At 38.6% G+C, this 12,214-nt stretch overlaps 1 protein-coding gene across 4 annotated transcripts in view; it reads left to right on the top strand.

Moving 5' to 3' along the window:
* ANAPC10 (anaphase promoting complex subunit 10) overlaps positions 1-12,214 on the top strand; it is an 83,365-nt gene that overhangs the window by 56,005 nt on the left and 15,146 nt on the right. The window lies entirely within an intron of this gene.

The following is a 12,214-nucleotide window of genomic DNA, read 5'->3' as shown; positions in this document are numbered from 1 at the left end:
AAGAACTTAGCTTAAAACTCATTTGGAGTAATAGGGATTTACAAAATCAGCCCTGAGAAACTGTGCAGCCAATATCAGCCTTCATTGTAATACTGTAGGAAAGTGATAACATTCCTGTCGCATTTTCCTTTTTTAAAAAGACATCTTTTTCATTATAAGAAAAAGACAAATTGTTAAATGGGCTTCAAAAATAGTAATAAAAAAAAGATTTATAATGGAAAGAGTTGATGGTATATTTCACCTAGAGTAAAAAAGACAATGTGTAATAAGGGATTTTGTGGTTTTACAGCTCAGTGCATGTGTTTGAAAGCTGTTCTCTCAGCAACGTGGGTGGCAGGTTATGCTACCATATAATGTATTGTAGTTGGCTCTCCACACTTGTCAGGGTTAGTGTTCAACCACTCGGAAAATTTTCCCATTGTTCTATCATGTGAACCAAGACTAGTGTTGAATTCCCAATAACTTAAAAAAAAAAAGAGTTTTAATTAGAAAGTTTGGAATTTGATTACATCTTATTGTTTTAATACAGTGCTATATATATTTTAGTATTTTATCTAGTATTGCAATTATTTTTCAGGAAGAAAATAGCAAATCAAAACTTCATCTTATTCTTTTTTTTAAATTAGATTTTTACAGAAATTTGTATACTGAATCTTGCCCTTTTTTTCTGTCTTAACACTCTATTTCCATCTTAAGCATTTTGCTTTAGATGGACCATGGCTCTTGGCAGCTAGTGCATTTTTAGCAAATAATACTGTTTCTAGTAAGAGTTGCAGAGAGAAAAAAAAAGCTTAGTGTGAGGTCCTTGTAAACTGAACCTTTGGAACATTACTTTATTCCCCCCCCTCTTTGTGCTTCTTCTCTATTTGTGTAATGGTTATAAATTACATCCTTTGAAAGGAAGAATGAAAAACAATTTTGTTTTGTTATTTTCATAGTTGATTTTTTTTTTCTTCTTTACCTGCTATTTTAAAGATACATAGAGAAATAAGCAATTATGGTATTGAAATTCCATTGTGCCAGCACCTCCAGAGCATAATCCAAAAAAAACAGAAAGCCGCCTGCTGGGTTGTCTGCAGTATGCTTGTGTGAACATCAGTGTCTGCTGTTCACACATCATTTTTTTACTGAAAATTCCTCTCAGAATAAAGACTCTGTGTTTTCTGAGTGTAGTGAAACATTTGTTGGTCCTTATATTTTAAATTTGTGAGGAATTCTGTTTATGGGCTAAGTTGTCATAGATGTATATTACGCGATTGTTTCTGGCACATCAGGAAGTAGAGGAAAGGCATGTATGTTTATGGACTATAAAATAATGAAAAGCTTTAAATGAAATTATAAAGCATTAAAGGTGAGAAATAATGAGCTTTTGTTGAAGAGATATATGAAGGATTGATTTAAATATTGACTTTTGCCCTTCAAAATCTATTTTATTTATAAAGTAAAGTGTATCTTGGCGAGATGAATATAAAAATATCATAAACTTGTCCTGTACTTCAGGACAAATTCAGATGTTTAATATTTGAATACTTAAATATGGTGGCTTCTTGACAATATTGATTTAGTAAAATCTTTAAACTGACCCTGCCTAATTGCTCTAATCAAGAAATATATTAGAAAATATATTTATGGGCCCTTAGATTAATTTTTTCACTTTTAATCTTATATACTTCATTTATTTTTATTCTTATTATGCTGCTGGTTTCTTATAAGACATAGATAGCAGATTTACAGAATATAGTCCAGTGTTGACAGCCTCAACCTTTCTTTCAGACTCATAAAATATCAAAAAGAGAAAGCGTTTATGAAATAATAGGGAGCTTCAGGTTTAAATTTGGTGAAATGGAAGTTGATGCCCACAGTCTCCCATAAGGTTTTTTTTTTCTTTCTTAGAAACTTTCCATGTATAACTTAGTAAAGGTGTAATGATACACATGTTTTTGCTAAAACTGAATTTTTATCCATTTCAACTATTTTTCATCAAGAGAAAATTTCAGGTTGTTTGCCTTTGAATTTCACTCTGAGTTTCTTCACCAATTAAAATGCACTTTTACCTTTTATAGTAATTGTATGAGCCTTCTAATTATTGATTCTTCTGACTACTGAAATGAGATTACTGTCTGAAATCAGTTATCATATTTAGTCCAGTAAGCAGTGATGCTTGCATTCACATCTCTCACATGTTCTCCTCAATTTGCTACTTAATGGTTGTCTTAATCTTTTTTCAGTCTTGTAGAGGGAAGAGATTGTCATTTTTTTTTTTTTTTTAGTTTATCTATAATATTTATTGTTAATTTTTTTTTTTTTGGGGGGGTTTTGTCATACATTGATATGAATCAGCCATGGATTTACACGTCTTCCCCATCCCAATCCCCGCTCCCACCTCCCTCTCCACCCGATTCCTCTCGAAACATCCCACCCTCGCCTTCTCCCACAGAGTTCAAAAGTCTGTTCTGTATTTCTGTGTCTCTTTTTCTGTTTTGCATATAGGGTTATCGTTACCATCTTTCTAAATTCCATATATATGTGTTAGTATGCTGTAATGTTCTTTGTCTTTCTGGCTTACTTCACTCTGTATAAGGGGCTCCAGTTTCATCCATCTCATTAGGACTGGTTCAAATGAATTCTTTTTAATGGCTGAGTAATATTCCATGGTGTATATGTACCATAGCTTCCTTATCCATTCATCTGCTGATGGGCATCTAGGTTGCTTCCATGTCCTGGCTATTATAAACAGTGCTGAGATGAACATTGGGGTGCACGTGTCTCTTTCAGATCTGGTTTCCTCAGTGTGTATGCCCAGAAGTGGGATTGCTGGGTCATATGGCAGTTCTATTTCCAGTTTTTTAAGAAATCTCCACACTGTTTTCCATAGCGGCTGTACTAGTTTGCATTCCCACCAACAGTGTAAGAGGGTTCCCTTTTCTCCACACCCTCTCCAGCATTTATTGCTTGTAGACTTTTGGATAGCAGCCATCCTGACTGGCGTGTAATGGTACCTCATTGTGGTTTTGATTTGCATTTCTCTGATAATGAGTGATGTTGAGCATCTTTTCATGTGTTTGTTAGCCATCTGTATGTCTTCTTTGGAGAAATGTCTGTTTAGTTCTTTGGCCCATTTTTTGATTGGGTCATTTATTTTTCTGGAATTGAGCTTCAGGAGTTGCTTGTATATTTTTGAGATTAATCCTTTGTCTGTTTCTTCATTTGCTATTAATTTCTCCCAATCTGAGGGCTGTCTTTTCACCTTACTTATAGTTTCCTTTGTAGTGCAAAAGCTTTTAAGTTTCATTAGGTCCCATTTGTTTAGTTTTGCTTTTATTTCCAATATTCTGGGAGGTGGGTCATAGAGGATCTTGCTGTGATTTATGTCAGAGAGTGTTTTGCCTATGTTCTCCTCTAGGAGTTTTATAGTTTCTGGTCTTACATTTAGATCTTTAATCCATTTTGAGTTTATTTTTGTGTATGGTGTTAGAAAGTGTTCTAGTTTCATTCTTTTACAAGCTCTTTAACAAGTGGTGCTGGGAAAACTGGTCAACCACTTGTAAAAGAGATTGTCATTTAAACCAGGTGTATCTCAGCGTGCCTCCAGGAGCGGGTAAGAGCACCAGGTCCTAAAGAGCACGCGGGTTGCCTAAGGGCCTGAGACTCCCGAGTGCTGACTGCCACAAGGCCTCGGTGCTCACAGAGCAGCCTGGCACACTGCCATCCCCCCCGGGGCTGCTTGTTGGTGCTTGTGAACAGAACAGAAATGTCTTTGCTTTTTCTACTCAGATGTCGCTGATGGCAGTTTTAGGAAACAAGTTAACATTTTTCTTAAAATGATAGTCATTCACGCCAAGGTGAAGTCAAACTTTATATATCTAAGCACTAAGCAGTAGAATTAGCTCAGTGCTTTTAAAAGTAACATTCATTACTTCTTACCCTATAATATTAATCTTGTAGACTCCACCTTAACTATTCTAGACAGATGTTCTAGATTTGGGTAGAGAGTTTTGAAAGTAAAGAGTGGTTCTTTTTTGTACTTTTCTTAACAGTATCTGTTACATATATGAGTTATCGGCCCTATGGAAATCACCAATCTTGCAAAGTATATGAGGGACTACTTCAGTTATTTTAAAAATCCTTTATTGAGAATATTAGTGATGTTTGCATTGTAATTTTCAGTGTACCTGGAGGTATATATTGGGTTTTCACCTCTGCCTGGACCTCTAAGAAGAACTTCATTTGTTCCCAACATCATGCTCTACTTCTAGGTACCATAACCAATAGGAAACAAGGAGTGTTGTGGGACCTGCACACACTTGAGTTACTTTCTTTTCTTCCCTATCCACTTCAGAGTTCCACATCTCTTTAAAGCACATGTAGGGTTATATTTGAACTGCAAATAATTTATTCCCTTGTCCTCATCTCAGAATATATCATAGCCTCATTTTTTATTCCAGAGAGACATACTTCAAGACTACATTATTCCTTCTGTGATGTTCAGAATTTGGGCAGGGAAATCACTTTCACGTCCTGGCTTTATCCTTCATCAACTAGGTGACCCTCAGCAAATTATATAACCTCTCTATGAACTTCAAGATCTTCAGCTATAAATCAGGGCTGTGACGTTGGGATGATTAAAGCAAAGATCTTCCTGACACATGGTAGAGGTCACTAAATGGTAGCTGTGGGGAGCAAAGCCTTGGAAACAAGTCGTGTTCTCCTAGGCTGTGAAAGCATGCGCTTCTGTCCCTTTCTGTAAAATCTCATGAAACTAAGAGCTGCAGTTACACATAGCTATTGGATATGCATTTGTATATTTGAGTTGATAAACATACCAAGAGCATGGGCTTTGGAGGTGTCTGCTTGGGTTTGAGTTCCTTCCTGTTTTGCCACTTAACTCGGAAACTTGGAAAGTTAGTTTCTCTGGGCCTCAAATTTCTTGTGTATAAAATGAAGGTGAAATTAGTGTATCTCATATGGCTGGTGCAAAGCTGGAATGACTCAGTACCTGTAAAACTCTTAAAACAATATTTGGCAAAGAGTAAGTGCTTGAAAAATCTATATGCAGGTCAGGAAGCAACCGTTGAACTGGACATGGAACAACAGACTGGTTCCAAATTGGAAGAGGAGTACGTCAAGGCTGTATACTGTCACCCTACTTATTTAACTTATATGCAGAGTACATCATGAGAAACTCTGGGCTAGAAGAAGCACAAGCTGGAATCAAGATTGCCAGGAGAAATATCAATAACCTCAGATATGCAGATGACACCACCCTTATAGCAGAAAGTAAGGAGGAACTAAAAAGCCTCTTGATGAAAGTGAAAGAGGAGAGTGAAAAAGTTGGCTTAAAGCTCAACATTCAGAAAACTAAGATCATGGCATTTGGTCCCATCACTTCATGGCAAATAGATGGGGAAACAGTGGAAACAGTGGCACTTTATTTTTGGGGGCTCCAAAATCACTGCAGATGGTGATTGCAGCCATGAAATTAAAAGACGCTTACTCCTTGGAGGGAAAGTTATGACCAACCTAGACAGCATGTTAAAAAGTAGAGACATTACTTTGCCAACAAAGGTCCGTCTGGTCAAGGCTGTGGTTTTTCCAGTGGTCATGTATGGATGTGAGAGTTGGACTGTGAAGAAAGCTGAGCGCTGAAGAATTGATGCTTTTGAACTGTGGTGTTGGAGAAGACTCTTGAGAGTCCCTTGGACTGCAAGGAGATCCAACCAGTCTATCCTAAAAGATCAGTCCTGGGTGTTCATTGGAAGGACTGATGCTGAAGCTGAAACTCCAATACTTTGGCCACCTCATGTGAAGAGTTGACTCATTGGAAAAGACTCTGATGCTGGGAGGGATTGGGGGAAGGAGAAGAAGGGGACGACAGAGGATGAGATGGCTGGATGGCATCACCGACTCAATGGACGTGGCTTTGGGTGGACTCAGGGAGTTGGTGATGGACACGGAGGCCTGGCGTGCTGCGGTTCATGGGGTCGCAAAGAGCCGGACACAACTGAGTGACTGAACTGAACTGAACTGAAGTGGTCCAAACATGTTAGTTGCTGTTAACTGTTACATTATCTCATAGAATAGGAAGAATCACAGAGTCAGAAAACTTGAATGGAGTCAGCCTTAATTAGTGATGTCTCTTTCATCCACTCCCATATAATCCCCATTACTTAGCTTTCCAGTCCCCTTCAGAGCTCCACATCTCCTGAAATCATCTATAGGATTATAATGCAATCGGAATTCTACTTTTTAGTTATTAACTCCATAGAATTGTGACATACTTTCAGGAAAAATGTTTACATGTGTCTTGATCAGAAATTATTTGTTGAGTTTATCACCTTCTACTTACAGGTCTTGCGTTAGTTTTTTAACAGTCCTTTTAAAGACAACTTGATTGTGAAAAGACCTTTTAAAGGCTTCATGGAGATTCTAAACATCTTTTTTCTGTTTAGTTATGTATTTATTTACTGCTTTATTGAGATAGAATTGTATGTCAGTTATGTGATGATTTGATACACATGTATTATTGTGAAATGATTACCCCAGTAAAGTCAGTTAACACCTCCATGTCCTCACATAATTGCCATTTTCTGTGTGGACAAGAACATTTAAAATCTACTCTGTTAACAACTTTGAACTATGTATTCGTATGGTTAATTATAGTCACCATGCTGGACATTAGATTCCCAGAAGTTGTTTTGACAGCTCGAAGTTTGTTCCTATTAGCCAATATCTCCCCAGTTCCTTCAGCTCCAGCCCCTGGCAGCCACCATTGTATTCCCTATTTTAATGGGTTTGGCATTTTTACATTCCACATGAGAACATACCGTATTTGTATTTCTCTGAACTATTTTTTAAAAGGTAGTTGGGTCTCCGTGTATCCTTCTACTTCAATTGGATTTTCTTAAATAAGCAATTATTCACTTAGTGGTTAAGTGATTTATATGAAAAGTATTTTATAGTGATTCTTTGGTATCTTAAATTACTGATTCTCCCATCTCTTTTCCAGTGGTTTGTAATCCAGCCGTAAGCCATCAAACTGCCTGTCTCCTTAGATATAATTCTGCCATGTATACTTAAAGGCTATCTTTAACCTTCCCTTGTTTTGAGTATTTGTTTACTATTAAGACTGATGGTGCTAGAATGACAATATATGTTTTAAATTTGATATACCTTAAAAATTACTCACATATGTGAAGTCTAAATTTGTATGCTAGATGTACAAACACAAGGTTTTAACGTATCTACCATGCATACAAATTCTGTTTCTCAGTTTTGTTCTAGGATAAAAGATAAACTAATGTAAAATGTAAATGAAATGTGCATTTGTTTATTGTAGAGCTCATTTAATAGCAACTCATAATTTACTCGGGAGCTCAAAGACTGGGAAAAAGCTGAGCCTTGCACGGCAGGAGGAGTCCTGCAGCTGCGTGCAGGCATTGCTGCAGTTGTCTCTGTGGCGTGCTTGGCACTCCCTCCCCCCACGGCAGTAAAGCACCACATGCAGTGTATGTGCATGTGTAACTTATTTAATGTAAGAGAAAGGGCTTTATGAGCATCCAGAGCTGAAGTATACCTCTTCCCATCCCTGTCATAATCCTTTTCATATCTTTTAGAGGTAATCACTGTCATAACCTTTTATGATAATTTCTTTAGTTTTTTAAAAAATAGTTTTACCACCTTTGCCTGCATCCCTAAGCAATAGATGAGGGTCTATTTTTGATCTCTTAACTGGTTTATTTGGTATTCTCAGATTTCTCCCTTCCCCCTCCCTTTTTTTTTTTTTTTTGGCCAGCTGGATCAGTCTTATTCTTTAATTTTCAGTTATGCTACAAATGATCTTAAGTTTTATTTTTTAAGTTTTAAGTTAATTGTTGCTACAGTAAAATATGTGTACAAGTTAAAAGTCTGAAAGGACCACAACAGCACTTAGAAGAACAGCACTTCTCTCTCTACCCCACACCTTCATCCTACTCCTCAGGAATACTTCTCTTACTCTGAGTTAGTTTAGCCACTTGGGGGAGTTCCTTTTGGTATTTGCCTTCATATTTCTAAATGACGTATGTGCAGTCCTGGGTGTAGATGTGTGTGTACATGTCTGTGAAGACATGAACTGATGATGTCTTGTGCCGTGTTCAGCTGCTGAGTCATGTCTGACTCTGCAAGCCCATGGACTGCCGCCCACCAGCTTCCTCTGTCCACGGAAATTTTCAGGCAAGAATACTGGAGTGGGTTGCCATTTCCTCCTCCAGGGGATCTTCCTGACCCAGGAATCAAACTTGCATCTCTTGTGTCTCCTGCATTGGCAGGCAGGTTCCTACTATGCAGTATTAGGATTCAGCCCTGTAATCCTATTTCTTCTCTCAAAAACTTCTCTTTATTTTCCTAGTGTAGCTTTTCTTGCTATTTACTAAATCATTATACACCTTTTCATTGTCATGACCACATTAGTCAAAATAAATCATTATTTTTGTAGAATTAATGATTGCCTCATTTTTTCCCCTGAATTTTAAGAATGTTATCAACAATATTGCTATATCCCTAAGTTCTCTGACAGATCTTTCAAAAACTTCTGGAAACAGTCATACATCCTCTCTCAGTTTCACATTTTTTTTTTTTTTTTCATGTAAGCATCCCTGCTGTACCTTCAGCCTGGCTACTGTGTCCATGTGTCAATCAGTGGACGTTCATTCAGGGAAGCAGAGCACTGGTGTATGCTTATTTGTGTGTGTGTGTGTGTGTGTGTGTGTCTGAGGGCTGGTGTTGTATAGAATAGTTTTGTTTGAAGGATTTTGTCTTATACAAGTAAGAGTTGGTTAAATAAATTTTACAAGGCTGTTGCTTTCACATCTGAATGCTAGAGCTTGAAGTCCCCAGGGCAGGAAGTCAGAAGTGAAGATGGTAAAGTGGTGAAGGGCAAGGGCAAGCTGGAACCCACACTCCAACTCGAGGAACTGCGATCCACATCAGTGGAAGGAGTGATGCCCTCTGTCATGGAGCAGACACGCACTCATCTTGGGAGGCAGAGAATCCACAGGAGGACTTGGGGAAGATGCAGCAGTTGTAGGCCTGGCTGCTGACCCATGACAGCGGGGTGTGTCAGCATGTAGTGACAACTTACGTGGGTCCCTAGTTTGATGAGCTACAAAACCTGTAGACTCACCTACCTCCAAGTGCAGAATGGCTGCTGCTTCAGTCCTGCTGTCGAAACCTTCCACAAAAATCTCTCTCATGTCTCACCTAACCAGAAACATGCCAGGAAGGGAGTTCCAGAAAATGCAGTTTAGGTTAGCACAGCTGGCCTGCTAGAGAGCCACCGTGGCGGCCTTGAGACTGTTTCTCTTAGATCTCTGGCTGACGGCCCCAGCTGCTGCTTTTCGGCATCCAGCGCCCCATCAGTTCCCCACCCGGAGTGAGTGCAGTAGGGCTACTAACTGAGGCTCATTTCTGGGTATTCTGGAGTCCTCTGACAGGCAGCCATGGCTTAAGGGCTCCTTGACAGCCATGCCAGATGTTCACTAGAACTGCACTGCAGTAGCACACGTCCACCCCACCCTCCTCCTTCCCCCATCTCCTTCTCCTGGGCTCAGACCTGCACTGCTATCTAACAGCTCTTCCAGCCTTCCCTGGCTCCCTCCCCACTTTCTCTCACAGATGTTTCCTTTAATAAATTTCTTGTATATCTGTTTCTGTCTTGGTGTCTGTTCAGAGGACTTGGACAAACAACTCTCTTCTTAAGACATCCCTTCAACATCATCTTGGGAATTTCCTTCATCTTCTTTTTTGGTAGATTCCTTGTTCCTTGGGTCCCAGGTCTTCACTTTTCTTGACTTTCTTCCTCTTCCTCTTTTGGTGAAATGTATCCTCCATATGGGAGGTAAAACTGTTGAAACCTTGCATGACTGAAAACTTTATTTTAATCTCACCCTCGAGGGATGATTTGGCTGGGTATGGAATTCTTGTTTGGAAATAATTTTTCATCAGAATTTTAAGCACATTCCCCATTGCCTCATAGTTTTCTGTATAAATGTTGAGAAATACAATGCCACTTTTGATTTCTGATGCTTTCCCTGTGACCTGTTTTTCTCTGTAGAGACTTTTAAAATTGCCATACCTTTGATGTTCAGAAATTTTATGATGGTTCTGCCATGGAGTGTGTGTGTTCTTCATCTTACTGAGTATTTGTGGTTCCCATCAATGTGGAAACACCTGTCCTTTAGTTCTGAGAAGTGCTCTTATGTTCCTTCATATTTTTCCTCTATGTTCTTTCTCAATTCACATTTGTTAGCAGTGATTCTTCCTGCATTGAGCCACTGATTTTCTTATTTTCTTTCTCTTTTGTTTTCTCAAATTCCAAGCAGTTCATTTAACTTTGTATAATTAAATGCACGCGTGTGTGTTAGTTGCTCAGTCGTGTCCGACTCTTTGCAACTCCATGGACTATAGCCCTCCAGGCTCCTCTGTTCGTGGGATTTCCAAGGCAAGAGTACTGGAATGGGTTGCCATTTATTCTTCTCCAGGGGATCCTCCAGAACCAGGGATCAAACCTGGGTCTCCTACATTGCAAGCAGCTTCTTTACTGTCTGAGCCACCATGGAAACCCTGTATGTGTGTATATATATATATATATATATATATATATATATATATATACACACACACACACATACATATACACATACATATATACATATGTATATATGCACACACACACAGGTGCATGCATGCAAAGAACTGATTCATTGAAAAAGATCCTGATGCTGGGAAGATTGAGGCCAAGAGAGAAGGGGGTGACAGAAGATGAGATGGTTGGAGATGGCATTACTGACTCAGTGGACACCAGTTTGAGCAAACGCAGGGAGATGGTAAAGGATGGGGAAGCCTGGCATGCTGCAGTTCATGGGGTCACAGAGAGTCGGACATGACTGAGCGACCAAACAACAATGTATATGTATATTTCTAAGACCTATTTTTGCTTCTTGGTCTTTTGTATAAAATAGCATTCTATTCTTGTTTTAAGGATGCTTTCCTTTATGAAGCTGAAGATATTAATAAAGCTTTGCTTTGTTTTTAAATTTCTTGTTCTCCCTTTATTGCTTCTCTTCAGATTTCCTTTTTTGTTTTTGCTTTTTTTTAATTTCTGCTTTTTGTTTTTATTTTCTTTTTCATTTTTTTTTTTTACAATCATGGAGAGTCTTGGCTGTTTTCTCATAGCCTAGGAGTGAGGCACAAATTAGCAGTTGGGGAACAGTTTTCTGCTCATGATTGAATTTGATGCTTACCAAACCTTACAGCAGTGTGGTCAGGCTGGTACCCTCACCTCTTTGCACACAGGCCACCTTCTCAATGAGACCTATTGTGACCATCTTATTTAAAACTGCACACACCTGCCCTCTGGTGCTTCTGATCCTTCTTTTCCTGCTCTGTATTTTCCACAAAGCTTTTTTCCCCCTCAGAGCACTTTTATTACCTAATATATTATATAATACCTTATTTATTATATTTGTTATTCATTTTCTGTCTTCCCTCAGTAGAGTATTGGCTCCATAGAAGAGCAGAGATTTTGTTATTATTTTTATTTTCACTGATATCTTCCAACCACCTGGAATAGTGCCTAGCACAAAATAGGCATTCAATAAATATTTATTAAATTGGGGACACTCACATCACTGTGTGTACCTCTCATCTTACGTATTTGTTCTTTTTTCGCTTTTCTCTTTCTCTTATGGTCTTATTTTTTTTCCAGAAAATAGTCATTCTTTCTCTGGCCTAGAGGCATAGGGTGGAGGATAGGAGGTGGGATGTAGAAGGGGCTCCAAGATGGTCTGCCTGGGAGTCAGCAGCCCTGTAGCTGAGCAAGATGAAGAGAGCTGAAGTTCACTGTTAAATGTCTAGACGTTCACTCCATTAAAAAAATAGTAATAATATGCTGCCATCTTGTCTTGTTTTACTTCATTCTAGATCCTCCCTTCTTTAACCTGTACAGATAATATGAACTTTAGTTTTCTGTGGGAATAGGAAAGGGAAGGTCACCTGCCTACTTAAGCTAGGGACTGGTGAGAATATTGACATCAAACTGTTTCCTAATTGGATAACTTGTTTTCATGTTTGCATACTTGTTTATTTTTAACCAAACCTGACCCTCCTACCTTCAGAACGACCTGGTGCTTTCACTTTCAGAGATATTAGGGTACAGTGCACCATGCTTCTTCGTGAC

This window comes from Dama dama, chromosome 5 (genome assembly GCF_033118175.1).
Source record: "Dama dama isolate Ldn47 chromosome 5, ASM3311817v1, whole genome shotgun sequence".
NCBI classification, from domain to species: domain Eukaryota; kingdom Metazoa; phylum Chordata; class Mammalia; order Artiodactyla; family Cervidae; genus Dama; species Dama dama.
The sequence above is the reverse complement of the archived record's forward strand: the minus strand, read 5'-3'. Positions and strand labels throughout refer to the sequence as shown.